The sequence below is a fragment of the Benincasa hispida genome, chromosome 4, assembly GCF_027475165.1.
Source record: "Benincasa hispida cultivar pf3 chromosome 4, pf3_genome.v1.1, whole genome shotgun sequence".
In the NCBI taxonomy this organism is placed as follows: Eukaryota; Viridiplantae; Streptophyta; class Magnoliopsida; order Cucurbitales; family Cucurbitaceae; genus Benincasa; species Benincasa hispida.
The window spans coordinates 41,274,858-41,287,137 of record NC_143481.1 but is presented as its reverse complement, the minus strand read 5'-3'; positions in this window follow the sequence as shown (position 1 = coordinate 41,287,137).

The window sequence follows — 12,280 nt, the reverse complement described above, 5'->3', positions numbered from 1 at the left end:
ATATAATATTGCCTTTGAAAGCTCTTTAATAGTTTCAATTATATTTAAGTCACCAGCATATATAATTATAATAACAAACATGAGTGTGATTTCTTTATAAAAACTCATTAACGTATTGGTCCTTCTCAGAACAAATATCCATTCAGCTGATTGTATCACATTTGGAAAAATACTCTTTTGGTCTCCAAATTTTAAAGAATGTATACATTTAGTTCTTAATATTTTAAATTGGTCATTTTAATCCCAAGTTTTAAAGAATAAATTTAAAATGTCTCTATACTAAAGATTTCGTTAAATTTAAATAGGAAGGTTGACTAGATGGGTGATGTGGCCTGATGAGTTGGATTTTTTTTCTTTTTTCTTTTTAATATTTCTCTCTCCCCTTTCCCTTTCTCTATGCTTCCCTCTTCCTCTCTAGTTCTCTCTCCTCCCCTGCACCATCGGGCCTAATCTCACTGTCTCTAAATGATCACATATTTCATTTCTCAATCCTGCGTCGTTTTCCTCGCCTCTTCCTCTCTCATCTCTCGGCGTTTGATTACTCGTACTTCGCAATCCAGTTTCAGATTTGGCGATTAATACCGCTGGCCAAGCTTTGCATGGAAGGAATTAAAGTTCGTTATTGAACTCCTATGCTACGGCGATGAAATCGGTTCCAATCACGACGACGGTCCGAAGATTGGAAGTAGAATCAGAATCGAAAATGGGTGATGCAGAGATTATGTTATGAATTGTATGGACGATTTTCATTGCTATCTGTGGCTTCCATGAGACATTTCTTAGTAAAACATATGTGAATATTTTTCTTAGGGACTAAATGCACCTTTTTTTTTTTAATTCAAACATCAAAAGAGTATTTTTCCCAAAAAAAGTTCTACCATAATTATAGAGAGTTGTGAAGTATGAGAGTTTTGATGTCTTTGTTTGAAGTACAAAGATATGTAATCCGGAATTATGAAGTTTGTGTTTGTAGTGCAAGGTTGCGAAACTTGGAATTATGAAATTCGTTTTAGGGTTTTATATATTTTCTCTTTCCTTTCCTACAATTTTGAAAATGTAATAAGCAAGAATTTATTCCATAAATTATAACATTGTCATTTCTTGATTTATTTCTATTATGTCAATTTTATAAATTTACTTAAGTTCATTTTAATTGAAATTAATAACACAAATTAGATTTATAACACTTCTCTAATACACAACAAGGGGTCATTACATTACCAATTTTAACAAAATATGATGTAATACTTTAGTTTCACAAGGTTATAATACAAATATATAGTCGCAAAAAAAAAATAAATCATTATATCAATAGAAAAATCGGTTAAAAGTATAAAGATAGTAGGGACATATAAATAATTGCATCTAAAAAGATTAATGAGATATATGATGGTCGATTAAAGATTCCAACAAAAATCAAGTAAAACATGTGTGTCATTCACTCCTTCGCAACAACTCCATGTAATGGATAACTTTGAACCCCATCGGGATGGACAATAAACTGTGAATATTTTCATATTATACCCATGAGCTTCACTCTATCCTATAGTGGATAACTTTAAACTCCATTAGGACGGACAATAAACTGTGAATATTTTCATATTATACTCATGAACTTCATCCTATCCCGTGTTGATAACTCGGGTAAGTAAATAAGAATATCCGCCACCTCTTTTTGCGTCTAAACTCCAAAGTATATTTTGTTTCAGGCCATGATGCAATCCTTTAATGTGTTGTAAAAGCAGGGCACACACAAATTGGCCCACAAATTACCAAAATAGAGACAATAACATGGATAAAAAATGCAACATTCATGTGAAAAAGAAAATTGCTCAAAGTTAAAGAAATGAAAAAAAAAAAAAAAAAAAAATACAACCAACAAATACACACATGGATGATAATTGGCATTAAAAGCAAATCTCAACCAGCAACATCAAGAAAAAAGATAAGAAATTGATAAAATAAAAATCAAACAATATGCATGATTCATCATTGAGTGATTTTTAAGAAAGAGAAACAAACCTTCAATTAATGTCTCGCCTTACCAAGCTTCAAAAACAAATTGTCCCCTGTCAAGCTATCGTTCGACATATCAACTCAAAAATAACATGCAAGAACCAATACCGACAAAGGAAGCTACATTAGATGAGAGAATAAGAAAGGAAGTGGCAAGTGACTAATTTTTGTTTTCTTGGAGTGGTGGGGGAAAGAGGTGAGAAATTCACACATATCTAAAAATGAAATAATTGATATGGAAAAAACGCATAGAAAATCCAAAAATAAAAAAAAATAAAATCAGTCTTAAAAAACACAAATATATTTTTTTTAAAAAAGTAAAAGATAGTTTTGAAAAAAAGAAAAAACATGAAAATACGAAGTCTCATAGATACATAAAAATACGACTGAAAAAATCACTGTATCTTGAAAAAATCGTTACAAGAAACAAAAATCTGAAGAAAAAAAAGTGGTAATGAAATATTTCTAAAGAGAAAAAACTGAAACAAATTAGTTGAAAATGAAACGAAAGAAAGGGAAAAAAATAAAAACATATTGGAGGAAGATGAAAAATGGATAGAAGAGAGAGATGAGATGAGAGAGCCGGGTAGAAGAGGGGAGTTGGAAAAATGAAAAGTGAGCGAAGATGGTGAGTTTGTTTGGGAGACGTGCAAACTTCAACGTTAATAATTGTTGGAGTATGTGGGAAGGATGGTATTGTATTAGGTGTTGAGAAGTCTAGAAAGTCTGCGGCCAAACGAAGAGTGGACTTCACAACTCCAAATTTTTGAAGTCCATCCCTTAGGCCAAACAGCCCCCAAAGTGTTCTGAAGAAAGAAAAGATTTTTGTCTTTAAATAATATCAAAAGGATTCGAAAAGTAAACCTTTTTCAACCTATAAAAAGAAAACTCAAGATTAAAATATTAAAGCTAAAATACGCATTATCCCTAAAAAATAACCCATGCAAATGACAGAAAAGGAATGAAACAAATTGGTTCGGTCCACGAAAACCGAGAATTGTCTATTATTTAAAAGAAAATACTCGGTTTATTATTTTTCAAATCGAGCTCCAAAAAAGTGGCTCTTAGACCAATTTCCCTAATCCCCAGAAACCATCCCAAGTTTCTTAAAAAAATTAAGATTTATAATATTAATTACTCTTTCGTTTGGAAAATTAGCAAAAATAAGAAATTATTTTGAATTATAACACACTGTTTTCTCAAAATCTCAAAATGTCTCCCATAATTCGTAATTATAGTATAATTAAGTTTGATGGTTATAGATTTAATTTAATAATAAACAGAATTTGACTTTACCAAAAAAGTCGAGATAAGTTTGATTTAAATTTTGAATTTGGATCAATTTTTTTTTTTCAAATGTGAATTTATCTAATTATTTTATTTTATCCACATATTTTGTGTATTTTAGATTTTATTTTTAAATATCAAATAATCTCAATTTATCTTACTATTTTTCGTTTTCCCTTCTTTTAACGTATTTTTACGTTTTCTAATTTATATCATTTTATCTTATTTGTTTTGCTTTTTTATATCTATAATAGTTTGAACTCTTTAAACGCTTATTTTTTAATTGAATTTTCGATTTTTTTTTTCAAAATGATTTTCATATTTTTGTTTTTTTTTTTTCAATATTTCAAATAACCTTCTTGTTTTTTAATCGATTATAATATTTGGTTGTTTTTTCAATTGTAAGTGGAATGATATCTTGTAGAGAGCAGTGCTGGTTTCTCTTTAATTGACAATTTTTGAAGAACAATGAAGCTTGATTGGAGAAGGATTTTTTTAAGAATGGAGGCTTACAAGTGATCGAGGATCTTAACTCGAGGTTTGATTTCTTCTTCCCAACTTTATAAATGTCGTCATCAGTGTTAATATTGCCATGAACCACCCTTAGGTTCGAAATTTAGTTCAAAATACCAATAATCCACGATTTTATTTAAATTTTGCAACGTCACATCTTTGTGTTATACAATTGTATCTCCTTGTGTTTATTTATGAGGTTAATGCTTTAGATTTTGGAAAAATTTAAGGAGTGGGGGAACTTATGGAGAGGAGTTACATTGTGGTTTTTTTTTTTTTTTTTTTTTTTTTTTACAAACAATGTTACTTTGCAATTGAGGATTTTTTTCATATTTGGAGTTCAAATGTGGTTTCTGCATTTGAATCTAATTACATTATGATGAGTTTTTTCATGATCTCAATCTCGAGATATTTTTATTCTTTGTTTTAAAATGTTTACATCACATTTTAGTTGGTTAGGAGGTTAGATAATATCTTACTTTCTTTTAATAAAATCAATTTTAAATACCAATAAAATCTAGGTTGTTATGATTTTAAAAAATATGTACTTTTAGAATAAATTAATTGTAGATACCATTTGGGTATTTTTGTAATCTAATAATTAGTGATAAATTAAATCCAATTTAGTTTTGCTATTTTTTATAACCTAAAAACATGCTATTTTTCAAAATAAAACTTTAAAAAATGTTATTTCTCTTGTGAGCGCAAGTTTCTTCCCTTAATTTTAGCTATGGTAAGCCTGACTATACTCTTTTTTTTAAAGGCCTGATAGTAATAGAGTTTATTATTATTATTATTATTATTATTATTATTATTATTATTTAATGTTATAATTGATTTCAAATTTATTATGACATGAAATCTTCCCAAATTCATAGATTCAAATTAGGTTCAAATTAGAATATATATATTACACCTAACTTTAGGCCAATTAGATGGACTCAAAAGTGTTTTTAAAAAAACTCATTCTTGTTTAAATATTTTTTATAAACAAAATTGATTAAAATATACTTGAAAAATTATTTTGAGTAGTTGTCAAACACTCCAATTTTCTTCCAAAATGACCTATTTTTTAAATTAAACACTTAAAAATATAATCCAAATATACCATTAATATTTTGTTAGTAATAATTTAAAAAAAAAAAAAAGATGAAAAGAGAAACCCTGAGTTACAAATCTCTATTGAAGATAGAAGCAAGAAGGGAAGGTGTAGAAGAATCCTAAATTGCAGACATTATTAATTCAAAGCTTTCATCTCATATTATTGACCTAATTTTCTCTAAACTCCCCATCTCCAATTTGGCTATTTGTAGGCTCATTTTGAGTAGTAAGTTTGTTCCAAAATTTTCAAGATTTTATTTGCCCATATTTTTCCTCAAAATAAACTTTGTTGTACTTCATTTATTTTCTATCCTCGTTTTTCCACGGTCGAAAATGCCATTTTTCTATAGAAAAATTGAAACATCTAAAAAATATTTACATTTTATAGCAAAAAGCTTCAAAAAGTGCTTTTTGCTATAAAATGTAAATATCTTTAAATAAATTTTATATTTAAAAAGACCCATTTTTTGTAATGGTCTCTTTTATTTTGTTGATAAATCAAATAACATATGTGTTTTGATATTGAATCTGATAACAAAGGAATATATCTAACTTCCTCCCCATGATTCCCTCCTAACGATTTCAGGAGTAATCTTTGATTTTCAATAAATTTTTTTTCTAGAGAGAGTTTCAACTTATCTTTTTAGCATTCTTGTAATTAAGTATGTAAATTATATTATACCTTTAGGTTTATAGCAGTAAATTCAATTTTGACGTTAGAATTCTTTTACTTTTGTTACAAAATTCATAAAACAAATATGAGTAATACTTGAGTATATTCCAAAATGCATCTATCTTTGTGCATTCCTTTTCACCACTCACATAAAAAGATATTAAAATGTTTCAAAAAAAAGAAAAAAAAAAAGGAAATTTTGTCACATGACAAGTTATTGATTGGACAATTTGATGAAATGTACAAAAATGAATGCTATCTATAATATACCTAAGTATTTTTCTACGAATATTACCCATCTTGCAATACGGTGAAATTGAACGTGAATTATTTTCATCAATTTTATAGGTTGTAGCAGTGGTGTGTATAACAAATTTAGTCTTTAACATAAAATTTTAATGTCGTCTCTATGATTTATAATATTTTAAAGTTTTCTTCAAAGAAAAATCTAAACCACACAAATCATCATCAATTTTTTTATAACCTTTTAATAATATTTAGCACGGTGAACAAGTAATGAAAGTTGTGAAGCATGCAATTTTTTATTTACAAAACTGCAGTATAACTAAATATTATTTACACAAAAAAAAATTGTAATGGATTGCAAAACTACAAATAAGTGCAGAAATTATTATAACCGCAAAGCTATTGAAAATATTTACAAATAATAATAAAATATCATAAATAGTAGTCTACATTTTATCCTAAATAGACTAAAATTTTACTATATTTATAATATTTTAATTCATTTTACTATATTTGAAAATAACACTACATGAAAATATGGTTTAAACATTAAATTTATACTGCAAATTAAATCATGTTTTAAAAGCCAATTATATAGACTAAAAATTAAATCATGCTTTAAAAGCCAATTATATAGACTATAAATTAAATCATGATTTGAAAGCCAATTATATAGACTATGTGTTAGCAACTATGATTTAAATGCATTTTTTAGGATGATTCTAGAGTGGTTAAAATCATTTTTGTCATTTTCAAAGTCATTTTAAAATGTGTTAATAATTATTTAAAATCAATTTTGATAATTTGAAAATTGCATTTAGAAGTATAGAATTAAATATTAAATTAATTTTGAGTGATCACAAATGTGCTTTGGGGTAATTTTAAACAAGAAGTATTTTTATCAATGTCAAAATCACTGCCAAACACACGTTAAATATTAATCGCTATCAAAACTTAGTAGCGCTAACCCATACGAATATTAGTTAAACTACATTTTCTTTAGCTAACTTTGTATCTATCACATGTATGTAACATGTGTTTAAAATTATAATAATATACATTAGGCATAATATTGAAGCATGTGCCTAACAAACTTCAAATTTTCAAATTTTGTATCTAATAAAATATGTAATTTTAAAAGATGTATAGATTATGTATAGGAACTATCTGATATAAATACAAAATTAGAGACTCTATAACTAGATTCGAAATTGAAGGTTTAGAAATCTATCTGACATCATTCACCATTTTTTAAAAATAACAAATTTTAAAAATATATTAGTAAAATTGATAAAAATGACTTTTTTAGAGTTTGATTTTGTATTCTTGACATATTTTTGAAAAATAAGTTTTTTTTATATGAAAATGATGTAAGCACAGGAAATTTTGGTTGTACAATTACTCTTATGCCCTTATTAAATTCTCACGTCTCAACAACCAACCAACCAAATTAATTCACCAAAACTTCTCCACCATAAAAATTTATTCACAAAAAATTAATTCATCCAAAATTAATTGACAAAAAATTATTCACATTCCAACACAAAAAATCATCCACCAAAATCGATTTGTTTACAATCCCACAAAAAGTTATAACTTCAGAACGGAGAGTCTTTCATTAAAATTTCACGAAGTGGTAATTTTGTACACTTCCTAAGAAGGTATGCATTTCATTTTGTAGGTATTCAATAGTTCAATAATTTATGGAAAAATTGACAAAAATAAATGACATTTTTGGAGTTTGATTTTCCATGTTAGAATTCATTTACTTGTATTTATGTTTGTTTGGTTGATTGTTTTGTTTTTGTTTTTTTTTTTTTTTAATCATGCCCTTATAAAAAAACATGAAAAAGAAAGATAGCGATTTTTTTTTTTTTTTTACCTGACCAAGCTTTACTGGGTAGAAAGGAAACAAGTTAAAACTACCCGACCGGGCTTCATCGGGTACAAAATAATTGTTGAAATAAGTTTGATACCTGGTCGGGCTTCACCGGGTATGAAAGAAATTGATTGAAATCACCTAGTCTTCCCGGGATAAGAACCGAATTGGGACTGGTCTAGGACCCGGTAGAGTTAACCCTAGTCCGATCGGGTGCACATGGAAAATATGTACACTGTTTTTTGGCTCAGTGTTGCTGGGTGGATAACCGAGCTAATTTTTTTCTTTTTAATTTCTATTTTTTTAATTTCTATTTTTCTTTAACTACATTAGTACATTTTTATATAAATGGTAGGAAAATGCCTCGTGTTTGGATTTGTTTTGGTGGCATTTGGAATGAAAATTTGAAAAATATTAACATTCAACATAGATTTAAAACCATCATTTTATAGTATCTAAGATAAACTAACATTGCTAAAAAATAATGAAAATACATATCTGATTAGATGAAAAATCCCAAATAATCTTCAAATGAAAAGGAAAATGACAAGAAAATCCGAAATGTAGTCGAAATCGAGGTAGAAAATGGTAGCAATCGAGTGAGGAAATGGAAGGGAAAAATGGAAAGGCCAAGGGGTAGGTTGGGAGGGTTGGTGACTTTTGAAATATTGAAGGACATTACAGTAATTTTACATTGTTTGCAAAGTTATGGAATAAAAAAATAATATTTTAAAAAAAGTACCCAAACTTCAAAACCAAAACTCGAAAAAGACCATTTTTGTGAATTACCCTTCCAAAATTAAGATGTTGGACTCGATTTTAAGCTCAAATTTCGATATTAAGGGCGAAATTTAAACGTTCCATCATAACATTTCTTTAATTTGAAAATTTAATAATGAATTTCATTAAAATAATCTGAAATGAAATTTATTCAATTATAATATTTTTAAACACAACAATATAAAATTAATGAATAAAAATACACTTACAAAATTATATAATTTAGGTCTAATTTAGTAACTATTTGGTTTTTGTTTTAAAAAATTTAGTCTATTTCATCCATATTTTTACGACAATTTACACCTTTCTTAACTACAATGACTTGAGTTTTTAAACCAGTAGTGAAAAGTAGATAACAAAGGAATAAATTTGAAGGTAAATACCAAATGGGACCTTAGTTTCTCACGAAAAAATATAATTCAGTATCAACTTTTTTTCAGATGAATCTAATAAACTATATATTGTCAAATTTACCAATTAAAAAAAATTGAAAATATCTAAGACAATTTCACCTGATCACATTGTGTTATGATAAGAGTAATATATGAAAACATCTCGATATGTATTTATCTTTATACATCTCAATCTCATCACACACATGAAAAAATAATTGAAATATTTTTCAAAAAGGTAGGAAGAATGTGTAATGTGGGGTATTTCGTGCACTTGTAAAAGGGTGAGTTTTCTCTTTAATCCTTCCTTCATTTACTCCTTTCTTTTTTATTTTTATTTTTTTTAATATTGAATTGATTAAAACTAATTGATATTATTTTACTAAAAATAAATTATATTAATTATTTAACTGGCACAGTTCAATAATATTTATTAAAATATATATTTAATTCAATCGTACTAAATCAAAACTCATTATATGAATGGAATTACTTATTTACTAAATTTGTTGATTGATTAGTAAACAATATATTTCGTTAGTTGATTAAGTTTAGTTAAACTAATTAAACCAGTACAAAATTTCATTTTTCAATTGTCATAATTAATTACTTTTTAGTTATTTATTACCCGTTAATTATTTATTATGGTTAATTTGTATTATCATAATTATACAACATTTCTTATATTATTTTTTAACACATAATATATTGTTTATTAAAATATAGTCCATTGTGGAGTATTTAATTTAACTTCTCTAAAGTAAACTTATCTAATGTAAGCAGTATATATGGGGAGTTTGGATTTTTATTTATTTATTTATTATTATTTTTAAGAACAACTGTTTTTATTGAGAAAAAATATATATATATAGGGGTGTACAAAAACACGCCGACCAGAAAAAACTCATCTAAAGGAAGGGGTTTAAGCTAAGTAAAATATTTTCTAGAAATAGTTACAAAGCTTTGAAATCGAAGTCCAAAGGGACACATGAAATGTCAACAAAGATCACACCTCACAAAGGTCCTTGTCCCTTCCTCTAAATACGGTATCATTCCTCTCCCATCAAATATCCCAAACAATCACACACACCCCAACAAGCCACAAAAATGACTTTTCTCTCTGAAAGGCGGATGGAGGAGGAACTCCTCGATCAATACACGAACGTCTCGTTGTCTAGCAATGCTCACATCAAACTCCTGCAAAAAAAAAAAAACTCTATATAGTCCTCACATACTGATAGTCCCAAAGGAGATGATTAAAGGGATCAAATCCCACAGTAGAAACGTTTTGTGAGAATGTCTTGCATCCCGCAATTCGATTTTTACATAAACAAATTCATTATATTAAAACAAAATATAAACATGTAAATTAGCATGCTTTGGGAAAAGATTAGAACCATTATTACCTTTGTAGATTCCCAAGCTTCACGAACAAACCTCTCGAAGTTTCAATGAACGACTCCTCCAATGATCTTGACCACGAACGATTTCTTGAACAAGCTCGAGCACTACTACGAGAGTAACCTCTCTAGGATTCCAATAAAGGGATAGGTGGTTTCCAACTATTGGGAGAGGGAGAGGGAGAGGAGAAAAAGGTTTTGGAGAGTAAAGAGAATTCTCTTTCTGGCTTAGGGAAAATTTTGCAGAATAACACTTGTATGTTATGTATTTTTAGTCTCTTTGTCTGTGTCTCCCAAATAGGCCATAGGGAGGTAGAGAAGGGCCAAGCTCTTTTCCTAATCATTTTCCTATTTTCCTTTTCCACAATTAATTAATTAAATAATACTTATTTAATTAATTAGCACAATTAAGTAACACTTATTTAATTTAATTTGTACATTAATTAAATAACTATTTATTCATTAAATCCAATATATATATATATGTATGTATTTAATTATCATAAACATCGTATGTATATGTGCAATACCTCTCTATTAATTAATTTTTTGTGAATCTAATTCACTTGAATTAATTAATTGAATATTATTCAAATATTACATTTAATTTGAATTATAGATCATATCTATAATCAATTATATATTAATCACATTAATATATGGTTTTCTCAAATTAATTTTAAAGATTCAAATCATCTCTCTTAAATATCCTCTAGTGAGCTAACAAGAGGACCTATAGATCGGAAACTCCAACGATATGAGATTAATTGGCTAAACTCATTAACCAAGTTGATCAATATTCGTTAACTGTGGGTATACTCTACCAAAGACTCACAACTACACTCTTATCACTACATATATATTTCTGTGTCAATGGATATAGACCAATAACAATAAGTTAGTTCTTCACGAGTGTTCGTAACTCCAATTGGGTCAAATTACCATTTTACCCTTAAGTTATTTTTGATTCCTTAAGTACCGGTGTTTCTCTAATGAACAACCTGTTTATGGTCCAACCAATAAATAGAAACCCTTCTCGGGTCAATGAGAGGGTAGACCCTTTGTTCAAGTCTTGAAGACACCACTTAAAGAAACACTTACTTACCTTTAAGGTGGAAAGGAGTGAGTTCCATCTTGTATTATTATGTTCTCAGCTCCCTACTTAGTCTTGTCTCCAAAATGGTAGGCATATTGGGTCAAAAAACTGACCACTCTCACCCATACAAATCAAAGGACAATCTCTCGTGAACAGGAGTTCATAATATACTCAAGATTAAGACTAAGTTACCTAAGTCATCCTATTGAACATGAACCTAACTAGTTAACGGTGTTACATCTAGTGGTTACTATTTTGCGGTCCAGTCTTATGCAAACTCATTGCATAGGATACCTCCACTCGCATGTTAACTACACGAATGTGTTGGATTATTGCGTTTGTATCAAATACAGAGTGGGCTTATCTATAGTGTTTAAGGTACCCAACCTTATCCCTACACTATAAACCCTTCAGGCTGTATCTTGAACATTGATCCCTATATGTCTCCACATATAGTTCAAGACTCATAAGGCAACCTTGAATGTTAGTTTATTGGATTTAGGGTTATTAAGACAATAATAGACAAACAACACAAACAATAACATTTATTGAATAACATTTATAACTTTTTATTGATGATAGTCAATTAATAACGTTTACTATCCACGAGTTTTAGGGCGTAAAACCCAACAATGATACAGGTCTTCCTTCGCCTTCCAACAAAGAATACAACAAAAAGGCCTCACAAGCAAGGTTCTTCTCCTAACAAGCCTATCGAGAGTGTTCACACAACCAAGCAAGACTTGCCAAATAAAGAACATGACTTTCTTAGGTATCTTCCAAATTAGAACACAGACACCCCAAAGGAAAAGGGATTGATCGTCCTCGAACAAGGTAGAATCACATATTCATGCAAATATATGCTTGCTCAATCACAATAGTTGTTACTCTAGTCTC